This window comes from Phlebotomus papatasi, chromosome 2 (genome assembly GCF_024763615.1).
Source record: "Phlebotomus papatasi isolate M1 chromosome 2, Ppap_2.1, whole genome shotgun sequence".
Lineage (NCBI taxonomy): Eukaryota > Metazoa > Arthropoda > Insecta > Diptera > Psychodidae > Phlebotomus > Phlebotomus papatasi.
In genome coordinates this window covers 36,836,963-36,855,026 of record NC_077223.1, presented here as the reverse complement: position 1 = coordinate 36,855,026, position 18,064 = coordinate 36,836,963, and the positions used below count along the sequence as shown (strand labels likewise).

At 32.2% G+C, this 18,064-nt stretch overlaps 1 protein-coding gene across 18 annotated transcripts in view; it reads right to left on the bottom strand.

Moving 5' to 3' along the window:
- Positions 1–6,996, bottom strand: part of LOC129804040 (zinc finger protein 665) — a 39,255-nt gene extending 32,259 nt beyond the window's left edge. For 9 of the 18 annotated variants that reach the window (XM_055851030.1, XM_055851036.1, XM_055851038.1 and 6 more), the window contains exon 1: positions 238–504. The gene's annotated coding sequence lies outside the window, so the exon portion shown is untranslated. Of the gene's footprint in view, positions 1–165; positions 505–6,721 lie in introns of those variants that run through there. The other 9 variants (XM_055851031.1, XM_055851041.1, XM_055851034.1 and 6 more) reach the window with 5 other exon arrangements.
- Positions 6,997–18,064: the final 11,068 nt, after the last annotated feature.

Here is an 18,064-nt window from a genome sequence, read left to right as displayed (position 1 = left end):
TTATGTGGTGTAATAGAATTGAGAAAAGAAAATTCCCAAATGAAATTTTATGCCAAAATTCTGTGATCTTTCTGATCTGGCTCAAAAGAAGTGAATTTCACCGCAAAAAAATCACTCAACACAAGTACTTGAGAAATTTTTAAATGAAAATGTCTTTGATATTACCAAGAGACGCTAGAGTGTGCAATATTTACAAGAATTGAGGAATTACACAAGTTTTAGTTTTTCATATCTCACCCAATATCTCATTCAAACTCAGGCACATTAAATAAAATATAAAAGTAATATTGAAGCGCGCCGTTTTCAAACACTAACCAACTAATTGAAACACGAATTGCTCTGGTAGTGAGAAAATTTCCACGGTATAAAAATTTCACACAATCACTGTGATGTGGTCAGCCATCTTTTCACAAAAATTTGCTGTATGCGTTTCTGTATTCGGAGATACCGATGTTGCTTGGTGTTGTCTCAACGATTGCCGTTGTAGGAATGATGAGAATCGTATGAGAATGTGTGTGCCATACTCTCTCCACGATGAGAGAGAGAGAGGGAGAGACCACTTACAAATACATTCATTGCTCATTCATTCTCCTCTCTTTTCACCAATACACAACCATCCAATCAACAAGATGGTGAGAGGAGGAGAGACTAATTTCCGATGCGAAAGTATGTGGTAAAAAATAAGAGAGAATCAGAAAATTTCCTTGGGGACTCGGAGTTGTAACTTCCATGTGTTGGCCGATTGATGGTTTTTGTTCGTGTGTTACCCGATGAGAGGAAATTTATGAAAATTAAAATATCCCAACTTTGCGCGCAATTTTGAAGAAATAAAGTTGTTGAGGAATTTGGCAAAAATCTCAAAAGAGACAGGAAATAGACGGAGACACTGAACCTTTCTTGATTTTCACAATTTTATTCTCTACTATTTCCTGTACTACTCCGTCTATTTCCTGCTACATTCTGTCGAACCGAAATTCTTCTCAAAAGAGACATTTAGAAAAATCATCAATGGATAGATAGATAAATTGGTTTATTTGGTGGATCGACACTGAGGCCATTTCCACTTCATCAATGGATGTCAAGTCAAGGGACATCTGGCCCAGAGGAACCACTACTAAAGGAAAAAGTCGTTTTTGCATTCGAATCTGGCAACACTAAAAAAAATTGGCTGATGTTGCATTTATTTTTTTAATGTTTTTAGGAATTTTTCTTATTATTGTGGAAACCTTCTTGCCTAATTTTGTTGAAAGATGATCAATAAATATAAAAAATGCGATAATTGTGATAAATTTGTAAAACTTGCATGGTTTTTTGAGAACAAAAGACAGTTCGTTAACGTAGGGGAAAGTGCCCATGCTTGATACCATTGGAAGCTTCGTATTGTTTAAATTTTTCCTATGTTTCTCAATAAACATGGCTCCGCAATATATTTTAAAAACTGGCCACTTTCCCCATCGTTTTTAAAATATGGTTGCGATAAGCCATATGTATATATATTGTGAAACATAGAAAATTTAGTCATTGCGAAGCTTCCACACTGATAGAAAATTGGAAATTTCTTTTGTTGCTTGTAAGTTTTTTTATTCTTTTCTTCCTCTGCAAAGAAAAAGAAACCATTCTAGAATCCTTACAATGCAAAGGATGTGAAATTTTTCAATTCTTGAAGGATAAAAAGGAATTTCTTTCCAGTCAGTGACACTTATGGTGATCTAATGGAATGAATTTTTAGTTTCCGAAGGGCTTCGAAACAGCACACAGATTATCTAGAAGTTTACCTAGAACTTCTAGGGCCTCTTCCCGAGAAGACAGAATGTCATGATGGCTTAAAAAAGCCCGAGAGCCCCAAAATAGATGACAAATATGTCTTTGCATGCTATCTTTTCCAGGGCAATTTTCACATTAAAAAAAACACAAGAAAAAGCAGTAAAAATCACAGATTTTTTCCACAAATCTCTTCACTGGCCACTTCTTTAATAATTTTTAATGAACTTACTACGGAAATTTGCTTATTTCCGTGCAAAATTACGTGAAAAACATCAACACAAATGTCGCAAAGGGCACTGTCCGCCATCTTCTTTTTGACAACTGGAACAGTCATGGTGCATTCATCGGGCAAAGTAAGTACTTTTTCAAGGCAATTTTTAGAAGATTTCCCACGAACAATTCAAAAAATAAATAGTCACAAATGCTTCCAAAACTCACCAATTTTCTATTCCAATTCATAAATCACCGATATTCCACATAATTTTCATTATTTTCCACGAATTATAAAATGTTGCAAAAGTCGCTGGGTGACCCATATTTAGTCTATTTTTACTATCAAATCACGCCTTTTAACCAATTCTTTGTCAGTAAACTAATTCTAAAAACTATTTTCTTTATGTTAACATCAATTTTCATTGAAATTTCATTAATTGCACTTCACAAATTGGCTTTAAAAAGCGATCTTGGCGGCGTTTTTTTTTTCAAGTGCTGGCGATGACCACTACAAAGGTAGAAAAATTACTTTTCCCTTATGCCCTCCTAGACACACTTACGACTTAAGCCGAGAGACGACTTCGTGGAAAATTATGGAAATGTGGTTTAATCACTATTTCGAATATAGGTGGGTAGAATTTAGTAATGTCTGACCCACCCCGTTCGTCTTCCGCCATTTTAAAACACCACAATATTTTGTTTTCTTAATAATTCGGCACTAAGCCTATAGCATCGATCGATCTCAAAAAATGTTAGTATGTTTAGCTGGGCATAAGAGCTTTTGATTATATACTAAAAAAAAACCTTAAGCCCGTCGACAACCCTTACCCGAGTTAGAAAGGATACAAAAAATTGATTTTTAATTGGTCATATCTTCGATTCTAATTATCAGAATTTGAAAAATTTTAGTGATTTTGAAAGCTCTTAATAAATGCTACAACTCTTCTGACACTCCAATTTAATCGAAGGCACGATGAATCGAAAAATCGATTTTTTAAATTTCGATGACGAATCGAATATTTCTGAAAACTAGACTGGGTCGCATTCCTCTCTCGATATTCCCTGACCTGAGCTATAACCAAAAATACCTTGAGTGAACTGTATTTTCTGTTTTGATGAAGCGATTTTGATAATTAGTATATAGTCATTCGAAGAGAGATGCGACTGTAGTGGGAGAGATGGACCACTTCGCCTCCTGCACCCCACGCCCTCTACACGATCGACACCTACTTTGGTCTTTTTATGCCGTCAACATTCTAAAGAAAATTCCCAAGTTACAGCATTATACTTTTAAAACGGAGGCAGCCAAAATCCTGAAAGCCAAAATCCCGAAAGCCCAAATCCCGAATGTTCAAAATCCTGAAAAGGATGAAATTATGTGGAGGATAATGTGTATAGAATAATTCTCCAAGAGACACAGAAAATTTCCCTCTGCCCACGGGAAATTTGAGACCCGCGATTTTTCGGGTGATGTACCTTTTGGTCTAATCAATACATAAACAATTTTTCGGGCGAGCCGAGACATTAAACTTTCTTCGGGTGGATTTCCATTAATTTGAAGGCAGTCACTTCTACAACTATTCTAATTCAAACCACTGTAAACCATGGTGACGCTATTCTATGTTGGCGTCAATGAATAAGTTTTAATTACCTGGGGAGTGTGAAAGGTCATCACGAGGTCCTCTAAATAGACAGGACATATACTAGAAGGCTTATTTACTTTAGAAGAACAAAGAGATAAGCACGAGTCCCAAAAATGAGAGAAAATAAGCTCACGGGGCAAATCGACGACTCAGAATATACGAACAACTCGATTTTTTACAAAATTCGTTTTATTCGCTTTTTGGATAATTCTTTATACCCTCTACCTTCCCTATAATTATTTTCAAAGTTATAGAGATTTTAAATCACAAAAATCCTATACTCTGCATGTAAAATATCAGCTTCAAATCATTCTCCTGTAAAATTTGCAACATGCGAGTTATTCGTTTCTTATTCTGAGCGATCGATATTATGCCATCCGAGAGTTACTCACGTGAGTACAAGAAAACGAGAAACGCACATTTCAGTAGATTAATCAGTAGGTCTATCGAAATTGGGAAGTTTTTCGATTTTTATAGTTATGAGAGAAACTCCTTAATAGCGAAGTCCCGCGTTGTCTATTAATGAAAAAAAAACATCGAAAAACCCAGCTGACCATAAAGTACTGAGAGGGCTGAGTGAGTGAGTTAGTTGTTTTGCTTAGAAATAACTTTCAAAAGTTGTGGTATATAGCTCGATAATTCTGCCACTTCACTGTTTTGAACAGGGGCATGACATTTCCTATGTTTCCCGTATGTTTCTAGCGTGCCGAAAAAACTTTTGGGTTTATTAGTTGTTTTCCGTCAGTGTAGAATGAATTAGCAAAAAATATAAATATAAAATAAAAGCTAACTTAATATTGAACAGACAACCGAAAACTACAAATTGGCAACCTACGTAGTTTTGGAGATATCTTGTGTAATGTGTACGAAAACAGGGAAAAATTTACACTAAAACCGGTCGCATTTTTCACAGCTAGTGTCATCCCCGTTTTGAGCAACATCGGAAAATTGGAAAATGTTTGTCCAATTAGTCATTTTTAAGTCGCCAGTGAATATAAAATAAAGACAAAATGGTTTAATGGTTTAATGGTTTAATGGTTTAATAACCTATAAAGCTCAGGTTGCTCCCTATTAGACCGACAAACAGCATCAAAGTGCCAAAACAAGGTTGTGGAAACTCAACGATCACCTTCTCATAGCAATTTTCCTTAACAAAGAAATATACGAGTACGGCTATAAGTTCAGAAACAAGTAAATTTAGAGTACTGCGATCAAAATGTAATTTTAAATTTCAACTAATGTAGTTCCGGAATATTTTTTAATCAGGAAAATTTCATAAAATCAAAATTCATTTTTAAATGATTTGTATATTGTTGTTCCACTCTGTTTTTGAACACTTTGAACATAATAACAAATTCAATATACTTTAACTGATTTTGAATACTAAGAATTTTGATCAACATTATGTAAGATATTTGGAACGTGAATTTTGATTTCATGAAATCAAAATTCAGGAAATTTTCATGATCTAAAATGTATTGCGGGTGTTATAATAAGATTAAAGTATAATTTTCAGAGTAAAAATTGAGAAAAGGTTTTACATTTCTTTTGAGTGCCCCTGTATGTTTCTACAAATTATAGTTCCATACATTAGCAGTGACATGCACCATTATTTAGCAAAGCTCCACATTACAAGTAACTTTCTTTGAGTACATCCATAAGTGTAAGGAATTTCCCGTGGGAGTAAGGGAAAAATCTCAATTTGCCTTTTCCCTGTGTATCCCATCAAATGGAGTACTCAGCGTGTAAGCCAAAGTTGAAATGCTGCAATTTTGGAGTGGTACGCGCGGGCGAACAAAAGTGACACTTTGCCACGATTGTGTCACACTAGTCACCATCTTGTTCACAGTAGAAACAGGGGAGCAGAAGAATGGGTAGTGCCTGGAAATGTGGGGAAGACTTTCCCGCAGAAAGTGCGCTATGTCAAAATCACATCCTAGAAAGTCAAGCAATCCGCTCAACGTGAAAATATACTTGGATATCATAAGAGGGGTGCTATTATTGAGAAGTGAATAAAGTAGAAAATCTCATGCAATTTTTATGTTTACTTAGCACACAAAAACCTACCACAAGCAACTTACAATTGAGATTGGCGGGCTCGAAAGCCGGGATTAATATTTAAGAGTTCGATCATAATGTGAATATCTTTCATCGTCCACCGACGGAGTCTTCCGGAGAACTGAGAATTCCATTGTGATTTCGTGAGAGGGAATTTCGCTCAGCAATCTCTTAGGAGTTCATAAGAAGAACTCTGTTAACTGGGTGTTTTTACCCCAGTGGATGCTGCAAAGATTCCTCCATTCGGAGACTTTTAGGATTAAAATTATTCAAAAATATCCGACTATACCTCGACACCAAATTTTTACCACATCCGTAGTCACTTTTTGTGGTAAATAACTCACAGCAGCGTCCATGGCGTACAGAAGTAAAAGATGACTTTTCGCACACAAAGTTAACGCCAGTAGGTCTTGAACGGAGAATTTTAACACAAAAAAAACGATTTATAAGTTTGAAATTCAATGTTAAAACCGAAAAGGATTGAGGGAAAATAATAAAGAAAAAAAAAACATCAATTGTGGGACAATTTTACTCAATTTCCCACCAGACTATCAGAATTGAAAGACTTTCCCCAGTCAATATTGCACTGAGTAAAGTTTTTGTTTTTGGGATTTTGACGGAGAAAGTAGCTTGAATTTCTCGACGCCGGGTGTATTTGGCAGCAAATGAAGAACTGAAAAGTTGAAGACGAAACGACTCACGAAGAACATTAATTTATTTTCTATTAATTTCAACATGCAAAATCCATCAAATTCACAGTGAATATTTCCTAACCTCATTTTAAACTTGCTCTATTTTCCCCATAAATTCACCCTAAAAATATGACATTTTCCACATAATGTGGAAATTTTTGAAAATTTCACTTCAAAACTTTTGTGAAATTCGTGAAAATCTTGCATTGAAATGTATACTGAATCTCTTACTAACATTATATGAATTTTCTGTAGCGATTTTATATGTTAAAATATTCACAAACTATGAGAAAAATTCAACATGATTTGATGCAATTTTATAGGACAGCAACTTTTTCATCGATACTCAACCAAGACAGCATACGGAAATACTAAATTCCCGCCAAAATTTGACAGCGACTTCCAATTTGAGTATCCCATGATAATTTCTGGTTGCCTAGTAACATCAGCAACAGTTGGAGGAGCAGTCTTTTCTCACGATTTTCAAGTACAACAGTTGTGAACAATTGTCATTCTCACAAATTCCCATCGGAAATTACTCACACCACATCAGAATAGAAGCACCTTTTGGGAGTACTGAAACTTTCTAAGTGAATTTTAAAACATACTTGGATGCACGACTTTTCAAACTGTTGGGAATGCTATGACAACTGAGAATTATATATAAATTGTATATATAATCTATATATCAATAATAAATTTTCTACCATTTTGACAGTCCAAATGTCAAAATGCTTCCAAAAAAGTAAAAATTTTCAGTATTTTAAATTTAATTATTAAATTCTTTTTGTTATTTCACCAATCTTTAAATAAAATACATTGATAATAAATATCACTGAGATATTACACAAGTTGATAAATTACCGGATTTTCACGCTGTCTACTTGCATGCGTACTTAACGTAACAGCAATTGCATATGAGTGCGACAGCACGATAAATATGTACATGAAATGTGACGAGCTTCTTTTTCCATTTTCTACTCGGAGTTCATAACAGTGCTTATGATTTTCAGCATTTTAGTTGCTGACTGGGAAATATTATGGCTTATTGGGGTTCAGAAAGGGACGTAGAGTAACATGGAAGAGATGAAGAGTCGCATTCAACGAGACAGCACCATATGACACGTGCCTTGGAAACAATAACGTGGACGTTTTGCTTAAATTAACACCCGGATCCCATAGCCTCAGAGGTTTGTCTTTTGAATCTTTGCTATATAGACGAAATTCTTTTACGCTCATGTTCCGGAGTAGACCAGGATTATAGGAAGTGCACTCAAGAAGCCTTGTCAATGAAAGATACTGCAGACTGATGTATTCAAGATAAACATGGGAAAGATGGGTCAACCTACATGATTGAAATTACATTTTATCTGAAGTTTTTTATAGTCTGTTTCTTTTAGCTGAACTCTTATGTTTTTTTTTCGATGTTAATTAAAAAAAAAAAACAGACGAATAATTTTTAATTTAAACAGTGTATTATTTATGTCAATAATTAGTTTTGAAAGTAGGGGTTGCTTTTCAGTCTGCAGTGCCCGCTTCGTAATCCGGATGGATTTTTTTTTTAAATTTATTCAACGTCTCTAAAATATAATACAAGATTTTTTTTGTAGAATTAGAATAAAAGTTTTAAAGAAGCTTAAAAAGACATTAATTAGAGAATTCTATACAATTATACTTCATTTATTAAACAGAAACATCACAGGATAATTCATTTTATTGCTGAACACGCATGCATACATAACCTCAAAATTATTTTAAATATAACCGTCGATAACTCGTCTGAATTACGCCGATCCGGATTAGAGAGAGGGCACTATATATGACAAATATAGTGAATGCCAGAAACATTCGACTTTGTGTTACGGATACAATTTGAATGATTAATTGGCTACCCAGCGAGCACAGTTAGCAAAATAAAATAGGATTTTCAGCATTTTTTTGCTGAATCGGTCTGCTGGCCAATCAGCAGCTCTCGAACAAAAAGTGCTAAGCAAATACATAAAAATGGCACTGTTTAGCGCTCGCAGTGGATGATGGCAGAACTAAATACTGCCGGTAGATGGCGCCAGGAAGCATTTAGCAGCAAATTTTCTCTTTAATTTTTTTTCTTTTTCTCTCAAAATGTCAAAATGGACTTGGAATTTCCCCTGAAATTATTTATCAACTTGGGGGATATTATAATCACGATTTTCATTACTTATATTATTATAGGAATTATGCTGCGCTATGCTGCCTACAGAGAATGGTCAAATAAGAGTATTAAACATACTCCCGACCAAAAATGTTGCATTTTTTAGTGAATTGCGTCATTATTTTCCCGAGAAAAAAAAATATTTTTTTCTGAGCAAATATTCAGTCGGGGGTTATAAAATTATTCATTATTTATAAAAAATATGTTTTTTCTTTTGCAAAAAGCATATTTTCCTCAATTTTCGCAATTAAATATTGGCATCTTTCCTGGAACAGCCATTGATGTATTATGCTCACAGTCGGTCACAACTATTGTAATTGATCTTGAAACAGGATTTTTCTACTTTTTTAACTTTTTATGGTAAATAAAGTTGCAGATGCATTTAAAAAAATCCATTTAAAAGTTGTGACTCCCCCACTTAACTCCTTCGCCTCTTTTGGGACTCTGAGTACACAAAGCAGCATATGAATACTTTGTGGAAAACAATGTTTTTTTTTTAATTATTCAGAACTGATAAAAATCCTATTCTTGTGAATGATTACAAACTATAAGGATGTCTAAATGTAAAATATTTTTTTGTAGGACCTCAATTAATTTCTGAGCAAAGATATTTTTGATTTAAAAAAAAAGTGAAAATGGCTTACAGTATATGCTGCGATCCGGAAAGAGTTAATGAGTTCAATAATGCCTTTTAAAAATACTACAAAAGAATTTCTATGGATACTACAAAATAAAATATAATTGTTTTATCACAATTTAAGTTGAAAAATTTACATAAAAGCGTTTTTGTTTGTTGCGGCAAATGCGGAAAATATATAATTTTTTATGGTATAAAATGTTTTATATTTTACAAGTGAAATAAATGTATGATCCGTGCACGATGCATATGCATAATGTATATGCTGCACTTTTCTATTTATAAATTTTCGATTATAAATTTTCTAAAGCGCATTTTTACGCAAAAACTACTTTTATTATCGTGGTAAAATAACAAACCAACAATTATCGTTTTTTTTAATACTGTACGTATTCTTTTTTAAATGAAAAATTTATTCAATTTGATGATTCATTTTTTAAATTAAAATGATATGCATTTATATTTTTTAGAAGAGAGTTTTTAAATACCTTTAAAGTCAGGAAAATATGCTAATTTGTTGGAAATCATTTCAAATAATTTTGAGTAGACTATGTATACCATTAAATAAAAATGATAGAGGCTCTAAATTCTATATGTTCTTGATCTTCTTGGTATTTCCATGAGGTTCCGAAGTTTTTTCAATATTTCTCGAATTTAGAATTCATTAAATATCAAAATATCTTGAGAATTCCCAAGAATTTCTTGGGTTATTAATTTTCTAAAATCACAGCGGACAAGAATTCTTGGCAATGCAATTTTAATTTAGGTGTAGTATATTTTTTTATAAATGAATTCACAATATTTTTTGATAAAATTAGACAAAAAAATTAAATTTATTGGTCGGAAAAGGTTTAAGAATACATATTATTCAAAATATATTATAAATACGATTTTTTAAAATTTTTGTGAATTTTAAATTTTTTGCTTTATTTTTTAATGTCAAATGTGGTTATTGTAAGAATCATAAAATTGTAATAATGGAAAAGGTTAACCTTAGCTTCTACTCAACTCAGCAAAGACAAAAACCAAGTGCATTAAAGTCTCTCACTCGATTGGGGAAAAAGAATAACTTTGACTAATTGCCACTGCGATCGCTAGTGTAACTTCGAGGTTAGCAGAGCTCAGCTGAAAAAATATATATTTTCAGCTGATTTGAAAAAGCTTAGCATTTGGTGCTCGCTGGGTATTAAAAAAAATAAAGGTATTTAAAGACCAACTGTTGAAAATATTAAAATCTTGCAGTTGACATGGATTTGTTAGCAGTGACAGCTACTTCTGTCCAACTGGGTTAAGCGGGAAAATTTAAGGGTTGCCGCAGTAACCTTATGGTCACATTTTTCGATTTAGCACGGATTTTAACGAGCTTGAGCTTATCTAGCGATAATTTTTCGAATGATCTGATTTGCTTCAATTTTTGATAAATTTGTCATATCTATTCATTTCTTAAGCATTCTTAAATTTTGTAATATAAATGTTACAAGTTTGAAATACTGAGTGCACAATATGTATATTTTTAACGAGTTTATAACTTTAAATGCATTTTTTTGCTCAGTTTTATGCTGGTGATAGAAGAAAATCTAATAGGCGCATCGGAAGATTATTAAAGTCTTTAAATTTTTTTTTAGTTAAACAGATTTTTTTTAAAGAAAATAGATATTTTTTAAAATCCTTATGATTATAACAATTTTAACTTTTAGTTTTTTAGTTTTTAATTCCTCAAAATTACATATGTGAAAAAATTATTAGTTTTAAAATTTTTTACTTTTAAATATGATCGATATCCCCGGAATAAGTAGGTAATTTGATTTTTGTAGTGGTATGAACATTTGCAGTTCAACATTTCGGAGATTACATTACATTTTTCTTTAATATTTTTAAATTATTCAAAATTTGAAAAAAGATTATAAAAGCATTTTTGTTTTCGGTTTTCAAAACCAGGTTCAAAATCAAATTGGCTAATTTATCAAAATTTATTTTTGTTTAATCTTTTTTTTTAAGTATTAAGAGCGAATGGGGTGGTTTTTGCCATACACGACTTTCGAAAATATAAAATTTTAGGATAATAAATTAATATACATAAGGTTTAACAATTAGGTATATTTCAATGAATGTACAGTATTGCTTATTAACCCATTCGTACCCATCGATTAATATAATTATCAAAAAATAGACGATTTTTGATAATTTATTTCTGTGCAATTGAATTTCTGTCAGGAATGTATTTTTCGTTACTTTGGTCTTTCAATTACTTCAAAAAAAATAGTCCGACAGCTATGGAAATTCCTTTTCTTTTTGTTCTTTTCTCGCTTCGCGGAAAGTCATGGAAAATCTTTGCTCAAAATAGCGAACGGAAAATACGATATCCCGTCGCATTTCTTAAAATTGACCCCCATCCTCTTTCCTGATTTGAATTCTGATTGCTAATTCGTGTTCTTAGATAGTTACTCTATCTAAATCAAAAGAGTTTGTAATTAATTAATGTACATAATTTAAATTCAGTGACCGTTAAGACGCGTGTTTGACAAGGGTTCCCCGCGCCCCCGATGATATTTTTTTTTTCTTTTCAAAAAAATCATCTATTAATCTGTATGAAACTAATTCCAAAATATGTACAACCTATTTCAAGTATTTGTGGTACATTGACTGAATGGGTTAAAGAAACATTTATGTTTTACAGGAGGTATGGTGGATACCTCGAATGATGCCCCTACCCCATTTGATGCCACCTTGAATAAAATGGTAGTTTTTCAATATTACGATGTTAAGAAACTATGAAATACAATATATAGAACAGTCACTATTGCATATATTTCATAATTTCGTAATATCGCATTATTGAAAAACATATCATTTTACTCAAGGTGGTATCAAATGGGGTAGTGGCACCATACAGGGTATCCACTTTAATTGGTCAAAACGGCGAATAATAAAAAAAATATATTTTGGAATTCCGTTCCGACATTCTATGTCGATATATGGTTTACTTTCTTTATGATGAATGTACTGCACATTTTTTTAAGTATACAATACCAAAGAGACTAGATGATATTCGTTAGTTTTTGAATATAAGTTCAGAGGATTTTTGTGATCACCGAGCTGATCGCGTGATCAATCTCCAAGATCGTGTTGATCGTACGATCAGTCCCCAAAATCGCGCTAGTCGTGCAATCAGCCTTCATGATTACTCTAATTGCGCAATCAGTTTCCGGGATTGCGCTGATTGCACGATCTATCTCCAGGATCACACTGATCGCGCGATCAGTATCCAGGATTGTCCTGATCGGCATCCAAAATGAACCATGAGTAGCAGACCTGTTTACCCCATGATTCACAACATTCACAGAGACAAACAAACTAAGGATATTTGAAAGGCACTGAAAGTCAAGGAGCTCCATTTTCTCATTATAATAGATTACACCTGCGATCGTATAATCTCATCGCATAGACAAATAAGGATTACCAGACTATGGTAGAAGTAATTTCAAGTTTTTAGACAAATTTAGGATGAATTGTCTGGATTTAATTTGGATTCAATTAGAGCTACATTCAGAAAGTTGAATGCGAATGCTGTATTGAGAAATTATTAAAATTCCTGTATAAACCATAGATATTTCAAGAATTCCAATATTTGAAAAGAATTTTCAATATTTATTGGTTTACAAATATCATTTTTTTTTTATTTTCAAGATCTTGAATTTAATCACAGAGATGATGTTTACGGTTACTTAAAAAGAAGACATACTGCAATAATGCATCCGGTTTCTTATCAGCACCCCAAGTTGCACATATTATTTTATACTCGACAAATAAAGAATCATAGCTCAAAGTCTACACTTATATTGGTTCAACAAACTTCATCAAATTCAAGGTTTCGTTTGAAAGAAAAAAGAAAATAGATAGTAAATAAAATAAGTCGTATTTAACGTAAATAAAATTGCTATTGCATTGTATCTTGTTAGATTGTTGAAATTCTTCTCCGCGTAGTGGAACCGTTTAGTGAACGTGATTGAAGTTGAGGGATTACGTCACTTTAGATAAATAACAGTCGACACACCCCCAGTTGCTTGCGTGCCAATGTAATTGCTTGTTTTTATTTTGAATTGCAATAAACATTGTCTTCCTTGGTGTAAACAATCATCAATGGTCGACCTTGGATGCAATAAACATTGACATTGAAAATTTATACCAGTAATCAATGTCCTGTAAACTTGGCATTTATTTCTGCAAAAAACTGCGACAAACAAAAAGAAAACTATTTTTAAATTCTGTGTATTATCTCTATCATCGTTTTTTTTTTTTCTTCAATAAAATTTCACGATTCTACTGGAGTTGTTCTGAGTCCCTGGTGTACGATACAAATTGAGTTTCATTCAATGAACTTTTCTCACAAAGTTTCATCGCGATTTCGTGAAAATACGTACAATTGCAGCTGATTGCGGCTTTACGTAGTCGCTGCGACTACTGTCAATGTTCATTATTCCATTGATAGAGACAGATAAGATTATTAGGAATCTGCATACTAAGATAGTAGAATAAAGAACCCTAAATTCGAAATTCAAAGACTATGAACTTACTAGTTGTTAATAGGTCGTCGACTTCAGGGCATATCTAGGACAAGGTCGTTGGATTAAATTCAGAATCTTGCAAATAGAATGTCTCGTAATCGAGCTCGAACACTTTCCTAAGGTATATCAATAAAGTTAATAGGTGTCTATGGCTAATCCAGAATTTCTAAGCCTACGACTCTATTAGGAAAAGGCAATAGAAAATGAATGAAGGTATGAAAGGACTATGACGTTTTCAATTTTCAAAATTCACTTAAAAATTTTGATTTATCAATTTTTAAAAAATTCGGACAAGAAAAAAAATTCGTAATAATTCGTTTGGATTCAAGGTTGATATCAAATAGACAAAATGAAGCACAAATTGAGTTATGGAATTTTGTTCTAAACTTCATAATTCTAAAATATTATTCGTACAAGAGTGGAAAGTCGTGATATTAATTAGGGTTATAAAAATAAATTATTGTTCTATTTTTGAGTTGAAACAATAATAAATAATAAATCAAATAAAAGTTGGAAATAAAACCATCTTAAAAACTAACTTTTACATTGTTTTTTTCATTTTCAAATATTTAAATTAAAAAGAAATTTGGCACTTTGAAATTTAAAACCTGAAAATGCGAATCATTGTTTTAAGGTCCAACTGAAGAATTGAAGAGTTAAAATTTTATCTCAGTAAGAATTGATAGGAAAACTTATATTTCCATATAAAGATGTTTTATCAGTAAAACCTCTAACGGTAATTGGAATTATAATGGTAATAGCTTATTTTAGGATTCAGGATAATATATTTAAACATCTTGTACGTTATCATAACTTTGAAATATTCATAAAAATAGGTCAAAATTGCATTGTTTTGCTTAGTTATGCTGGTGCCTTGTTCTACAAAGAAAATCTTTGATATAAATGAATAAAACGGATGCTTTTTACGCAACTGCAAACACTTTCAGCATTGGTGAATCACCCTTCACAATGTTCTATGTACCCGTGGAGCAACCGGGAACCCAAAAATTGCAAATCGCATATATTTTATGTGGAATTTCATCGTATGGTGCTCTCTGGGTGCCACAGAATGAGACTCAAATTCGAAATATTGGAAAAAAGGAATTTTATTCCCTTATTTAGTATTTTCTGTTAACAATATCTTAACTTTTTGAAAAGAATAATTGTGTTAATAATTGTATAAGAAAAAAATGTTTTATAATAATATTAATTTTAAATTTAAACTTTAATTTCTGTTTTCCATACTAAAAATTATATACTACAAAAATTGTTATTTACAGAAGGAATGATTAATTAATTTTAAATTGTCCAAAGCGGTCAAGGTCTGAAATTTTTTTAACGGGAGAATAGGGGAAAGTGGTCTGCCTTTGAATGCGGCAGCCTTTGAACGTTTCAATTTTTCTCTTATTTCTCAAAGCAAAAATTCTATTTTGTGAACTATAGTTAATACTATTAACTATTTTCTATTAACTTCGATTAACACAATGGAATTTAAGCATTGGGAAATAAGAGAAAAATTGCAGGATTTAAAGGCTGCCGCGTTCAAAGGCAGGCCCCTCTCCCCTATGTAACTAATGGCAGAAAACTTTTACAAAAGTAAGTTTAAAAATTGGAACAGTAAAAAAATGTAATAAAGAGGAAGAAACATTTTTAAAGAATATTGATTTATGGAGGGTTACTGAAAATCAGAAATCTATATCTCTTACCGCTTAGCTTAAATGTTCGAAAAAGTATGTGGCTGAAATGAGGCTACAGTCAAGTAGTATATGGACATTGTCACGATTACAAAATTCTTCTGAAATCATCGGGAATGAGGGCAACGTAGAAAATTAATAATAATGCGCTGGAAAAGCGAATTGGAAAATTAAAACAACACGCAGATGATGAAAGATGTACTTACTATCTGTAAATTGACTCATAATATTTTTTAAAATTTGAAGCTTTCTTTGGGGAAAGCTTTCAGGCTTCGCACATTTCATATTAGGTGTGAGTCTTTCATAATCACACGTATGGGAAAGCGCGCTACCTTCGGAGTTATTAAAATATAATATTATAATGGATCAAATTCATTTAAAACACATTAAAAAATGATTTGTTCGAAGCTTGAATCGTTCGAAGGTAGCACGCTTTCCCCTACTGTATTTTTACTGTGTTCAAATTTAATTAATTTGACATAATTTTTCCATGAAATGTATGTCTTAAGACTGATCGTGCTGGCCATTAAAATATGTTGCACCTAGGTCAGATTCATTAAAGGAATATCGAAAAAATATGAAGTATTCACAGCTAGAGTGTGTACGTACACGAAGCCTGAAAGCCTTCCTTTGCAAAATTTCACATAAATATGTCTTTAATATTTTTTTCTTTTAATTACATTCGAATTTGAGAATGTCCCTAAAAAGCTTTCGAATTTGAGGAAGTTACTGTCCTCATATGCTACAATAAATTATCATTCTTTGAAAAGAATTTCTCAAACAGTGAAATACTTTTAAACACCTTAATTCATTAAATTTCAACTTTCAAAATGATACAAAATCTAAATTTTATTTTAATAGAAAATTTAATATCTCTTGGGTTTTAAAAATTAAATAAATCCTATAAATTTATTGTTTTGTTTTATTATTGCAATAAAATTACAAAAAGAAAGAAATTTTCTTGAATATAATTGCCTTTCCTTTTCTTCCAATGTTAAAGGATTATCCATGTGTCTTTTTTTACAGACCTATAGAAGAAAACGGAAATAAAATAAGATTCTTAAGTAAAGTTTCTAAGAGATTATTTGAATAAAATTGAAGATAGCAAAACAACCGTCAAATCTTATTTAAAAAGTTCATTATCATACGCTTTTTCGTGTATTAAATTTCATTTGGGGTTATTTTCAACAACATTTCAATATTTAATTGGGTTTCTATTATGTGAAATTAATGAATTTATTGTTAGCATCTGATTGTATGTTAAGCGACTTTAAAGATTCAGCACAGTGTAACATTAACACAAATGTCTTTTAATTATGAAAAGTATTAAGAGTACTTTACTATAAAATTTAAGTTACGGTATCAACCTTGTTATTTAATAGCCAGATCACTGTTTCTTAACCAGGAGCCCAAAATTCTGTTAGGCATTTTAAGAGTGGGACGGTTGGGAGTAATTTTCAAAAATGGCCCACCATGACGAGAGAAAGAAGCTTCTGTGGGACTGGGCGACCAAAGACCAATAGTCATACCCCGCCACAAAGTGCAAAATTTAAAACATGTATGGCATGCGAGATACGATTTTTGGATTTCTATATTATCAGGCGTTCATGCTGCTCAGATTGAAAACACATTGCGAGAAAATTGGGAAGAAGAGCCAATTTCACATTCAGAGGGTTACCTTCTTTGCGTGCACACGCCGGAGTAGGATAGAAGAGGTGAAGTGTTTGATTTTGTCGTCGAGTGGCAGTCAATATGGGTAAAATTTTACTGCCAGGATACCAGAAGGGATCACATGTGAATAACTTCCTTCAATTGCCTCGGAAATTGGATAAAATTGCATCTCTTCTGAGTGCTATTTTCAATGGATGAGGCGCAGTTACTGAAGAAATCGCAATAAATCAGGCGATGAGAAGTCTCGAGGGCATGCTGATGTATTAAAAATTTAAATTGGAACAATTCTTGCCCTTCAATTTTCAAATTAAAACACACCTTATGACCAGAATTTATGGATCAATTTGCAAAAAATACTTTCAAAATGTTCTCCTCATCGTATTTTGCATCTCAGAAATGTATAAGTAATGTATCCGAAATATATTCCAATGTAATAAAACACAAAATGTTCACTTAATATATTTTGATTATCTCTGTTTTTTGTCCCAAATATCAAGGTGTGTTTCTTAATTTGGTTATTTTATGGGATTTATGTCATTAAGAATAAAAAAAAAGAAATGCATTAGTAAGTTCAAAAGCCAACTAAAAAACTTGTGATTGATTATTGACTTTCAAATATAATGCATTGGTAAGGTCGTTTCTATTTTGGTGGTTAATACAATGTATGCAAAAATAATGGAGGGTCATCGAAGATCCTTAAACGATTTCTCAAACTGTTTGGCCTTTAGATTAGGCACTCGCGATCTAAAATGACAAAAATTCATATTGATTTCCTTCAGAAGTAGAGATTTAATGTCGGAATTTTCCCTTAATGCATAAATGAGCATGATTGTCAAAAGAAATGTTTAATGTAATATTAATAAACGGGCACTTAACGAATCAAGTGATAGAGTACGTGCTCTGTGAAGTAAGTGTTCCGAGTTCTAATCCCGTTTT